This window comes from Suricata suricatta, chromosome 9 (genome assembly GCF_006229205.1).
Source record: "Suricata suricatta isolate VVHF042 chromosome 9, meerkat_22Aug2017_6uvM2_HiC, whole genome shotgun sequence".
Classification (NCBI taxonomy): domain Eukaryota; kingdom Metazoa; phylum Chordata; class Mammalia; order Carnivora; family Herpestidae; genus Suricata; species Suricata suricatta.
In genome coordinates this window covers 138,246,436-138,258,914 of record NC_043708.1, presented here as the reverse complement: position 1 = coordinate 138,258,914, position 12,479 = coordinate 138,246,436, and the positions used below count along the sequence as shown (strand labels likewise).

Here is a 12,479-nt window from a genome sequence, read left to right as displayed (position 1 = left end):
TGGAGCTGCTTCAGATTCCGTGTCTCCCCCTCTCTCTCTGCTCCTCCCCTGCTCACGCTCTATATCTGTCTCAAAAAAAAACATTAAAAAAATTAAAAGGAACTGCTTTAAAGAATAAAGCTTAATTTTTTTTTTTAATTTGCAAAGCAGTGCAAAGTCCTTAGAGGGTTTCATGTAGGTGAAGGTCACCTGAAGGTCATGTTTCAAACACTGTGACTGGTCATCGTGTGGCCCCCATGGGAGGTGCTCCTGGCGGTGTGGGGGCGGCCGCTGTGCAGGGGAGAACAGGGCTGGACTTGGGCTGTCTCCCGCAGGGAGCGCTAACAGAGATGGCTGATAAGTCCACAGCCCGTGGAGGGTCCGCGGGGGACGGGATGGGACCAGACGGGGTGCGGGAGAGCCAAGGCTCCCAGAGGGAGTGCAGTCGGAGGGGTCTGAGGGCCACAGCCATCCTGCAGACTGTGCCAGGGGCCAGGGGCAGGAATTCTGCTGCCGGGCCCATGTTCTCTGATCCTGGACCCTGGGGTTGATTTTCGACTTTTGCAAATAAGTGCCCAAATGTGGAGGCTGGGCGGGAGAGGTCCGAGCCGGGGAAGTCCAGAGTCCTGCTCGTGGTACGGACTGGGGATCCCGGTCGGCCCCCAGGTGGAGGTGCTAAGGAGGCAGCGGGAACAAAGGGTTCCTGGCTGAGAAGCTCCAAGGCGGGAGGCGTGGGTCTGGGGTCTGACGTGTGGGGGCCTGCACACGGGCGGGACTGAGTCTAACCCCGCGGCACTTCCCGGGGGACGGGAGGGTCACGTGAGGCAGAGTGCTGCTCAGCATCTAGCACCCCGACAGCTGTGTGCAGGTGCCGGCCAGCCTTCACGTAAGTGGAGATGGGGACCGTGCATGTGTGCCCTGGACGTGCCCTGTAAGCATGTGCGTGTGCAGGCGCACAGGGGTGATCGGAGGTGACCTCGGGTTCTCGTGCTCAGGGAAGACGGACATGCACGTGTGTGATGGACGGTGCACGTGTGGGTGTCTTGGGGGGCTCCCTCTTCCACTGCCCCCCCCCCCTCGGGATCTCTGTCTGTGAGCCCGCAGCCCCCTGGGCAGCTGAGGGAACTAACGCTGAGCCGTGACCAGGACCCCACAGTGAGACCTCGCAGCCCAGCCGCGGTGGCTCTGGCCTCCCTTTCTGCAGGCTCGAGGTGAGCTGGCCTGGGGTGTCAGGCAGTGGCCGGAAGTCTGTCCTTTTTCTGGAGGGGGTCCTGGAGGGCGCAGGTGCAATGCTGTTTCCCCCTTGAGGTGCAAAGGACGCTGGGTCAGGAAGGGTCTGGGCAGTTTCTCACCCACACCTGGAATGAATCTGCTTTCTAAGAGTTAAGCAAGGCAGGCCGTCTGACAGGAGGGGGAGGCGGGAACTGGCTTCGGGCACAGGTGACGGGCGGGGGGCCCAGGCCTGGTGCAGGGAGGAAGTCGGGGGTCTGTGAAGGGTGAAGCTGCCTCCAGAGGCCCAGGGTTCTGCATGGGTCCCAGCCTTTGTGCCAGACGGAGAGAGGCCTAGGAGCGCCGGTGGGACCCAAGCCCCAGCTGCACTGTCCCCCCTCCTGGCCCGGGAAAGGAGACAGTCTGTGCCCGTGAACAGAGACGACGGCCCGGACCGCGGCCTACGTTTCTCACTCTTGTGATTTTTCTCCGCTGCCCTCCAGACTCGGCCCCGGGACGTGGGACTATCCCCCACAGCCACCGACAAAGCCAGCTTTGTCTCCACGGCGTCTCCCTGTGACCGTGGGCCTGGCGGCCGGGCAGCGGCTGGACGTGTGCAGCCCCACATGGAATTCCAGGGGCTTCGGACGGGCGCCCACGCCCTCATTAAAGCCCCCAGAAAGCCCCGGAGCATTTGCTGGGGAGCGCTGGGGCACATTCCGTTCCTCAGGAAGACAGGGCCGCACAGAGGTCCTGGCCGGGCACACACCCGGGGCACACACATCTGGGGACGCGGGTGGGCCGCTCCTCACGGGGCAGAGGGCCGAATGCCGCCTTCAGATTGAGCTCTCCAAGGGGCCATGCGGGGGAAGAGCACCCCGGTCACGAGGCAATCATCGCGAGAGGAGAAACAGAGGTGCCTTGTCCCTGTCTGCTGGGGCTCCTGACACCCCCCTGCCAGGGACCCCCTGAAGGGCTGAGCCAGGGGGCGGGACAGAGCCTCCGACACTGCGGTTCTAGGGGCCCCTGAGGGACTCAGTCGGTTAAGCCTCCGACTTCGGCTCAGGTTATGATCTTGCAGTTCCTGAGTTCGAGCCCCGAGTCCGTTTCTGTGCCGACAGCTCAGAGCCTGGAGCTGCTTCGGATTCTGTGTCTCCCTCTCTCTCTGCCCCTCCTCTGCTCCCATTCTCTGTCTTTCAAAAATAAATAAACAGTTAAGAAAAAAAAAACTGCATTTCTAGCCGACGGTGCTAATATCGTTGGCTTGGGGGCCAGCCTCTGAGCGCCCTGGGGTTACCTTGGCTCCCAAGAGCCAGCACCTGTTTTAGGGACAGAGAGGCAGTGCGGTGGCGTGGAAAGAGCGTGGGCTTTGGCGTTGGGCAGGTCTGGATTAGACTCCAGGCTGGGCGGCCTCATGGAGGCTGCTGGACCCGCTGAGCCCGTGATGGGCTGAGCTGTGGCTACCAGGTCTGTGCATAGCAGGTGCTCGATGAATTTTAGCACAGTGATTTCTCCACCTGTGAGATGGGTACAGTAACACTTGTCAGACCGGTGGCGGGGTGTGTGAGCTGACGTTTACGTGAAGCTAGTGTCACGTCAGGCACAGTAATGTTTGATGCCTTCCTGCTGTCGCCGATGCCAGGCTGTCCCAGGAAGCCAGGGCCAGGCCGAGGAGGCTTGCTGGGGGTCTGGGGTTCGGGGCCACCCCCCAGGACTCTCTGCAGCCCAGCAGATGGTGGACTTTGTTTCCAGGCTGAGTTTCCCAGCGCTGGCAGCCTCCCTTTCGGACCGAGGCTTTTCACGCAGAGAGATCAGATGGCTCAGGTCGGGAGTCTAAGCAGACCCGTGCCAGGCTGGACACGTTGATCCCGAGTCACCTGTCCAGAGCAGGTGGTGAGGACAGCGTCTGGCTCAGAGCATCCCAGCCAGCGGAGCCTGGGATCGGACCCCGAGACCGGCCGGCCTCTGTGGGAGAAAGGAGGTCCGTTTCTCATCCTCCGCTGCCTCTGACCCAAGCGGGAGCCCCCAGGCTGTCTTGGGTACATGGTGTCTCCGTCTCTGCTGGGCAGCTGGAGAGAACACAGGGAGGTGGCTGCCTGGGGACCGTGGGCAGGGAGGTAGGTGGGCCCAGGGGAGTGGATGTCCCTTCGCTGGCCCCTCTGACTGGCGTGGGGAGGGTCTTGTTGCTGGAACTTGATGTCACCTTCGGAAGTCGCGCTGGGGTGGAGGCCGGAGCAGAAGCCAGAAGCCTTGGGTGGGAGTCGTGAGCCACCGCGGTCACAGGGTGGTGAGGAAGGAGGAGGAAACAGCTTCGGGATTTGTGGGGGGATGAACAGGTGACCTGTGTCTGCTGTGTTTGCTCCGGGTCCCCAGGAGCTTCTGGTTCTGGGACATCTGGCCATTGGCTGAGACCTCACCCTCCTTGTGGGGACAAGGACGCCGGAGGAGCCCTGCCCGCTTCTGCCAGCATCCTCGTCCGCAGGTGCATGTGCAGCACGGGCGTCTCTGACCTTGACCGGGGGAGGGCGGTGTCTCTGCCTGCAGCCACTCCAGCGCTGTAGGCGGGCCCCGGCACTAACCCCGCTCCAGCTGGGTCCCAGGGCGGGTGATCCTTTGGCTGACGAACATGCTTGTGTCTTTGCCGGAGAACGCAGTACCCAGTAGCCGCTCTCGCTCTCTGTGGACCCAGGGGAGCATCCCCTCTCCTTCCAGGCGGAGGCCTCTGAAGGTGGCACCTGTGTCCCAGGAGCCCAGCTCCTCGCCAGCCCGAGGACCCTTCCTCTAGGCCCCCGGGAGGGACAGGAGAGGTCCACTCTTCTCCTCCGTTCTCCCCTGCCCTGCAGCTCAGCGACGATCAGCATTTAGAGCCTCCGTGGAGGGCCCTATTGTCCCCCCACCTGATGGGGACAGCGGCTGTTGGGTGGCGGGTGGAGGGGTGCAGGCGCATCCTGGGAGCCATGCTGTTTGTCAGTTTATTCAGCCCCGGTGATGCTCTTCAGTGGTACTCAGTCCCCCGGCACTTCCTGCCCCCAGAGCTTCCTGCGCTCGGCACTTCCTGCCCCGGCACTTCCTGCGCAGGCACTACCTGTCCCCGGCACTTCCTGCCCCCGGCCCTTCCTGCGCGGGCGCTGCACTAAAGCCTCGCCCGTGGCATCTTGTCCGAGCCTCTCGGCACCCGCGGCCTCTGTGTGTCCCCAGCACAGAGGTGAGGTGACTGTCCCAGGGTCACTCGTCTGGAAAGGGGCGCGTGGGGTCCTCAGCCCAGCCTGACGCCCGCATCTCCACCCTTCATTGCTGCACGGCTCGGCACGTGTCTGCGTTTCGTAATCACGACGGCAGACTCACCTCTCCGGGGTTAAAGGTTGGGTTACAGTTACCTAGAGCGGGTGTTTTCGAGATCTTTCCGTCCATGGGAACCTTTTCAGAACTGAAGTCTTCCATGAAGACTCACGATAACCAGTCGGAGGCGGAACCGCTCAGGCAGAGGGGCCAGGAGCGGGGCCTCCCCCATCCCTTTCCGGGGCGGCAGGGGCCCGGGGCTCGAGGAGGCGGCGGGGAGCGCGCGCTTCGGGACGGGGTCCTCGTTTTCCAGCTGGCTCTTCAGTCCCGTCGCCCAGATTGGCAGTTCGGTCCCCTTGCTTCTTGCTCGCAGCTCCGGGCCCCCGAGAGCTGCCCGGACACGGGGACGGCGGGGTCTCCGAAGGCGCTCTGCCTCTGTGCATGCCGTTCTCTGGGCGCGTGGTGCTTTCTCTGGAACCTTCTGCCTCCCTTTCTCCAGAGGGCAAACCCTCGTTGCACTCTCCAGCCTCGGCTCGTGGGCTAGTTCCTCGGTGAGGCCGTTCACCAACTCACTTTGGCCTGGGGCGCTGGATTCAAACCTGCATGTCCCCCCCACCCCGGGAGTGGTCCCCCCACGTCTGCCCTCCCGGCGGGCTGTAGGCGTGTCTTCCCGTGGCGCCGCCGGTGCCCGGCACCCGTGAGCCCCAGGGAACCGCGTGGCCTGAGCGGGGAGCAGCAGTGGCCGGTGAGTGCTCTGTCCACGTGGGCTGGCGGCAGGTCGTCACAGAGAACGGGGGTTTGGATCCCAAGGCACAGATCCGTGCGGGCGCCGCGCTCAGCCACAGGGGCGCACGACCGGCCGGGCAGGCTAGGTGAACACGGTTCTGAGCGCTGCGAGTGCGGGTAGGAAGGCGGCTTAAACCCGGGTTCATTTCAGGCGTGTCCCTCGGATTCCAGGTGACACAGGGACAGACGGACGCTGGTGCTGTAGCTGGGCGAGGTGGCCGAGGGTCCCCGCAGCGGGCGCTGGCCGGGGACAGGGGCGCAGCTCGGGGTGACACGGGAGCCGGGACCACCCCGCGCGGGTCCGTGCAGGCCCCGCTCCGCCCAGGTGTGCGTGCACAGCAGCCGGGCCGTGCCTGTCAGCGAGGGGTGACCGCTGCAAACACGCCCTGTGCGAATCCGGAGCCGTCCTCACCGCGGGCACAGCCCGCGCACTGGCTTTAAAGGAAACAAATGGAGTGCAGTCAGACTGCATCGGGTTTCAAGCAAAGTCGTCTTTTGTGTTATCTGCGTCGTGTTTCTACTTTATGACAGTTGTGTATGTTTATGTACACTCATGTACATAACATGTATATGTCTGTAAACATTTATATACAGACACGTCTACGTGTGTTTACGTGGTGTGTGTCATGATATGGACTGTGAACTCTTACGGTAAGAGAAGGTTTTCAGAGTTTCAGGAAATGGTGGGGGGACTTGGAATGGAGGGGTTTCAGGAGAGCGCTTTAAGCCCCAAATTTTCCCGATGTCACCTTCCTGATGTGGCCTGTCCCCTCATCCGAGGCGGGGGTCCCAGACTAAGCCGGCTACAGGTTCTTCTCTCTCTGTCCTTGCCTTTTCTTACATGGATCAGAAGATCGGGGGCAGCAGAAAGGATGGGGGGCCCCCAGCCTCGTGCCTTCTCTCCCCTCCGCCCCCCTCCTTGCTCTCTGTGCCTGTGGTGAGTTCCAGCCCCGGGAGCAGGAGACCCCGCCCCCAACATGGGTCCTGGGCTACGGGCTCCCTGCTCCCCCGGCAGTGAGGAAACGCAGATGGTACGGCCAGGTGTGCCCGTGTGTGCAGGTGCGTGTGCATGGCTGTGCGTGTGTGTGGCTGCATGTTTGTGTGCATGTGCGTGCTTGTGTGTGTGTATATGTGTGTGCCGGTGTGAGTGTGTGTATGCCTGTGTACATGTGTGCCTGTATGTGCCTTCGAATGCCTGCATGTGTGTGCGGGTGTGTGTGCCTGGGCATGTGTGTGCACGCCTGCATGTGTGTGCACGTGTGTGTGCCTGTGTTGAGAGACAGGTAAATAATCCTGACAGAGAGGATATATAATCTCTTACCGACACGCAAACTGAAATCAGTCATCTCACACACACGTGTGCACGCACACACACACACACACACACACACACACACACTGGCAGCTGCAAGACCACAAAGTCTGAAAAGCTCTTGCAGGCACAGGCTCTGTGACGACTCCTAGCTGCGGGTCTGCATTTCTGTGCAGCTCCAGCCTGGAGACGGTGCTGGAGTTAACGCCGCTCGTGGCACACGGGCACGGGGCCCCGGGCCGGCTGCTTGTGGCTCACGGTGCAGGTCTGAGTGTCTTTCTCGATCCTGATCTTCTGGCCAGTGGGTCAGATTCTGGATTTGTTCCTCGTAAGTGTTTGCGTTGTTCCTTTCTTTTATCCTCCTCCCTTTCTAGATCGAAATTAAGCAAGGTGTGCCCATTTACTGCGGATTTCTTATATTGCCGCTTTGTATTGTAATTTGTACAAAATTCTGCTTTTGATACAAATGTTACGGTCCCCCCCAGCCTGCTCCTCAGAGGTCATCCCCGATGACAGTTCGGTGAGGATTTGGAGTTTTCCTAGTTCTGAACACGCACACGTGCATGTGTGCACACCTGCTGTGTGGCACAGGAGAATCCGCCTCCTCCCTCTGCACCCCTGCAGGTGCCCCAGGTCCCTCCACGCTCGCCCACCACAGAGCACTCAGTGGACTGGTCCCAGGGCGGGGTTGCTAAGTGTTTCCCGCGCGAGACTGTCCAGGAGAAGTTTCTGCACAGTGTCTGTAAGGTGTGTGGTTGGACTCTGTCATTCTGTCTGGCTGGGGAGCCAGCTTCACATGTTAAAATGCAGGCATCCTCGGTCTGTCAGGAAATATTTATTGAGCGATTGGGAGCGGCCACTGGCAGGGCCGGGCCTGGTGGTTCAGCCCTGGGCACGGTGGACAGGCCCCTGGGCACCGCGGGGAGAGCAGGGAGCTCAGACCGGCCCCGCCCCAGACAGCGCCGGGGCCGGGACGGGGCTGCGGGCTCGTTCTGGACAGGGGTGTCTAGGGATGCGACCTGAAGGGCGGAGGGCCCTTAGTGTGATCCAGGGAGGCCGACGGCATGAGGTGGGGACGGGGGCCTGAGGGCTGGCGACGTGGGGACACGGGGGCTCCAGGAAGCGGCAGCAGGAAGGGCCGGGGACGCTGGTGACAAACGTCATTGTTCTTAACAGAATTCTGAGGGGGCACACATGATAAAAATTATCTTGAAAGTGACAGAATATCACATTCCCAGAGAGTCACTCACTCTGGACTCTGGAGACTGGGGGGGGGGCTGGGGGCCGGGAGGCAGGAGGAAGTGACTGAAGCCCCTCGAAGGTGGAGGCAGTCTTGCCGTGGACGAAGAGAAAAAATAGAGGCTCCAATATCGCGCTCAGAGATTCTGGAGGGAGCCAAGTAACCAGTAACCAAGTAGCCAGTAATGTAACCAAGTAGCCGGCAATGTAACCAAGTAGCCGGTAATGTAACCAAGTAGCCGGTAATGTAACCAAAGTAGCCGGTAATGTAACCAAGTAGCCGGTAATGTAAAAACAGCGTATGAGCTCTCAGTCGGTAAGGAGGACGGGAAAGACTGAATAACTCGTCTAAGCAGCAAGAAGAGGAAGCCGTGAGGAGCCACCTAACGAGAGCAGAACAAAGCACGGAGGGAGGCAGATGTTTTAATTCCGATATAAGACATAAGGTTATGCGCTAAATGTGTGTAAGTGTGAGGGATGATGTGGGCTACAAGGTCGTACAGCTGACCCTGAAAACACAAGTCTGAACTGCACGCACCCACTTAGATGTGGATTTTTTTCAGCTAAGTCCAGTGCAGTCCTGTAAATGCACTTTCTCTTCCGTATGATTTTCTCATAACATTTTCTTTTCTCTGACCTCCTTTATCGTGAGAACGCTACGCACGGTCCACCCACACACAGAGTATGCGCCGGCCCTCCGTTTCTGTTGTCGTAAGCCTGCGGGTCAACATGACACGGTTAGTAGTTAAGTTTGGGGGAGTCCGACTTATAGCCCCATTTCAAGGGTTACTGAGGAAGACGTCCGTCCGGAGCGCCCGGGGGCTCAGTCAGTTCAACGTCTGACTTCGGCTCAGGTCAGGACCTCATGATTTGTGGGTTCAAGTCCCGCATCGGGCTCTGTGCTGACAGCTCAGAGCCTGGAGCCTGCTTGGGATCCTGTGTCTCCCTCTCTCTCTGCCCCTCCCTTACTTGTGCGCACTTGCTCTTCTCTTAAGTATAAATAAACATTAATAATAATTTAAAAACACTTTCATATTCAGCTTAAAAAAAGTTAAAAACCCTGAAAAAACAATTCTCCCTCCCAGCCCAGTTCTATCTCCCTTTCAAGAGACACATTTAAAATGAAATCACATGAAGTTAGAAGCACGGCGCTGGGCATACCCAGAGCAAATGCGGGTTAAACAATGTGAATTGTCAGATGAAATAAAAATTGGGGTAAATCAAGAGGTACTTCTTACAAAATGAGAGAAAGAACACACAATGGAGACATGAACATCGGAACGCTTTTCTGTCATCAACATATAGGAAACAAGAAAATTGTTGGAATTATATTGGAAATTATGGTGCCGGATTTGTATGCACACCCATCTGATCTTTTTCAGATTAGTTAGACAAAATATAAGAAATTGAGGTGTCCCGTCACATGCCTTACAAGACTGGACACACACGTATGTGGGCGTGAATATATGCATTTGTACATGAGCGCTTGAGTGCACATCCTTGACGTTCCGAAGAGAGACTGCGGACGCTCTGGAAATGTGCGCACCGCGTTTCAGACACTTAGTCACATCACACAGGGGCTCCCAAATAAACCGCAGTAAATTCCAACAAATAAAAAAATGTCCAGGACACAGCCTGTGGCCACCATGCAATTACACTGGAATTTTCTAATAAAAAATGATAAGGGAAACAAGGCTGAATCTTGGAAACTTGACCGTAAGAAATGAACAGTGACAGCCGTGGCCTGAGGAGCCGAGTCTAGGGTGGAAATCAAAACTGCAGGTACAGACCCTTCAGAAAATAACAACCACGACTTTATATTTCAAAATCCACAGGGTGGTGGCCACAGAGGTATTCAGAGAAGAATTCCTAGCTGTAAATAACAATGACGATGAAAGTGGTGGTAATAATAAGCCGTCAATAAATTGTATGAAGGGACTTACATCCAGTATTTCAGTTCATTTTATTTTATTTTAAATGCTTTCCTTTTTTTTTGAGAGCGAGACCGTGAGCGGGAGGAGGCGCAGCAGAGCGGGGCGGAGCATCCAGAGTGGGCTCTGAGCTGTCAGCACAGAGCCCAAGGCGGGGCTCAAACTCGTGAACCTCGCGATCACGTCCTGAGCCGAAGTGGGACGCTCAACCGACTGAGCCACGCAGGCGCCCCAGTAGTATGAATATTTTTAAATAAAGCAAAAATTTAACATTCAGCTGGAATTGGCTGGCTTTGAGAGAAACCGTTGAGTAGCTAGGCTGTGAGGAATATGAGATAAACATGCAAGATTTGTAACCTGTGTATAAGCAGTAACGAGCTAGAAAATATATTTTCCAAGTGGTTCCATTCCAAATAGAACAAAGATAATTAGAGATATTTAGAGCCTATATAAAGAAGAATATAAAATTTGTTTGACTGTTTGAAGAGAAAATCTGAATAAATGTTAAAAAAAAAGACAATGGAGAAATATTCTTGGATGGCAAGATTTTCTCCCTAAGCTTGTCTGTAAACCCAAATACAAATTCCAACCAGGCTTTTTAGAACCTGAGGAAATCACTGTAAGGTTGCTCAGAACTGCTTGTTGACCAAAATCAGTCATAAAATTTCAATTTTATTCCTTAAAATAGGAACCTTTATTTTTCTGGTTGTAAGTGTGATGCATGATGGCTATGAAGAGAAATCAGGGGCGCCTGGGTGGCTCAGTCAGTTAAGCCTCCGGCTTCGGCTCAGGTCAGATCTCACGTTCGTGGGTTCGAGCCCCGCGTCAGGCTCTGTGCTGACGGCTAGCTCAGAGCCTGGAACCTGCTTCCCGTTCTGTGTCTCCTTCTCTCTCTGCTCCTCCCCCTCTCATGCTCTGTCTCTCTCTGTATCAAAAATAAATAAAACATTAAAAAAAAAAGAAATCAGCCCTGGGGAATGCAGGTACACAGGACAAGCTTTCTGTAAATACCGTGCCCCAGCACTTCACGCACCTTCCAGAACAAGAACGTTACGAGCAGTCGTGAATCCGGGTCCATTTCCGTAAACCTGGCCAGCCCCTAGAACTATGTCACGGCGTCGCTTTACGTCAGAACATACGGCCGACGGCTTTCCATGGCCGCGTATGGAGACTGAGAGTGGCCGTCCTACTGGGTGTGACTGTACCCGAAAATATCCAGCACCGTCCTGCGCGCATGGACATTTCGGTTGTTTCCACTATGTTACTTTTTTTGAGTGATTTGTTTTGGTCCATCCTCTGTGTCAGGCATTGAGCCAGGTAGCATGTCTCAGAGGTATTTTCTCCGGTTTTCTGGGCGGTTAGCACTGCCGTATCTGCCCAGCAGGCCAGGGGCTAAGCCGACAAGGGGTCGGACACCAGGCTTGAGGCTGCCCAGGCGAGCGGCATGCCTGGTGTGCAAAGCAAGGTGACTTGCGGGTCCCAGCCTGCGGCCAGTACATTGTGCTCCCGCCTCTCTGCCCAGTGACAAACACCGTCATGTGCGGCTTCGTGCCGCCGGCCCTGTAGGGTTAGTCAGCTACCTGGGGTCCTTCATTCTGTGGCCCCAGGTGGGATGTTTTCCCTGGTGCTAGTCACGGTTCTCCAGGGCAACAGACCCAATGGGTGGGTGGGTGGATGGGTGGTTGGATAGACAGGTAGGTAGATAGGTAGATAGACAGACAGACAGATAGATAGACAGATGGATCCATAGATGGATGGATGGTTGGATAGATGATAGATAAATAGACAGACGGATAGATGGGTGGATAGATGGATGGATGGATGGATGGATAGATAGATGATACAGAGAGATAGAGGAGAAAGGCAGAGATAGATAAAGAGGTGCACTCTGAAGGGTTGGCCCACATCATTGCAGACACTGAGAAGCCCCAGGACCTGCCACCTACAGCAGGGAGGCCCGGGTGGCCCGGGGTGAAGTGCGGTCACAGCCCACAGCCCCTGAGAACCGGGCAGCCACTGGTGGAAGGCCCCGGTCTGAGTCCAGAGGCTCAGGAGCCAGAAGTGTGGGCGTCCCGGGTCCAAGGGAGCCGTCCGAGCTCCCGCCGAGCAACACTGCATTCCTCTGCCCTTTGTTCTCTTCAGGCCCCTGAGGAGCCGGATGACACCCCCGATGTTACTCAGTCTATGATTCAAATGCTCATCTCTTCCTGAAACACCCTCACAGCCACAGCCACAAATAACGTTTCACCAGTGACATGGGGGCCCCTCGCCCCACCCGGCCTGACACATGAAGTTAACGAGTGTACATTTGGCCTCAGACTGGCGTGGGAAAGCTTTGTTGGAAAGGGCCTCCGAGACGGTCACCTACCATTCATTCAGTCACCGGAACATGATGTCACTACCTGGCCCCGCGCAGCGGAGCTCCAGGGACAGTATTAGGGAGCTATCGTGTCCCCCTCCCTCAGGTGACAGTGGAGGGCGTGGACAAGCACAGGTATAGAACCAGCTTCAACACACTTGCTCAGTGCACCAGCTGGGAAACAGGCCCAGAGACGCCGTCCAGTCCATGCCCCTCCCCCCAACACCCACAACCTGCCCCGGCCACAGGCTCTGAAAGAGAAGGACCATACATGTCCTCCCCCTTCATCTCCTCTCTGAGTCATCCTTCAGTTCAAGACAGAAAATACCCCCTGGGCCGGAGTGACCAAGGTTTAAAAATTGCCTTTGACAGAAGACACTGTTGG

General features: G+C 57.0%; 1 protein-coding gene across 1 annotated transcript in view; it reads left to right on the top strand.

Annotated features, from left to right (window-relative positions):
* The first annotated feature begins 3,137 nt into the window (after positions 1–3,137).
* Positions 3,138–12,479, top strand: part of IL16 (interleukin 16) — an 80,762-nt gene continuing 71,420 nt past the window's right edge. Inside the window, exon 1 of the mRNA XM_029952313.1 lies at positions 3,138–3,305. The gene's annotated coding sequence lies outside the window, so the exon portion shown is untranslated. The remainder of the gene's footprint in view (positions 3,306–12,479) is intronic.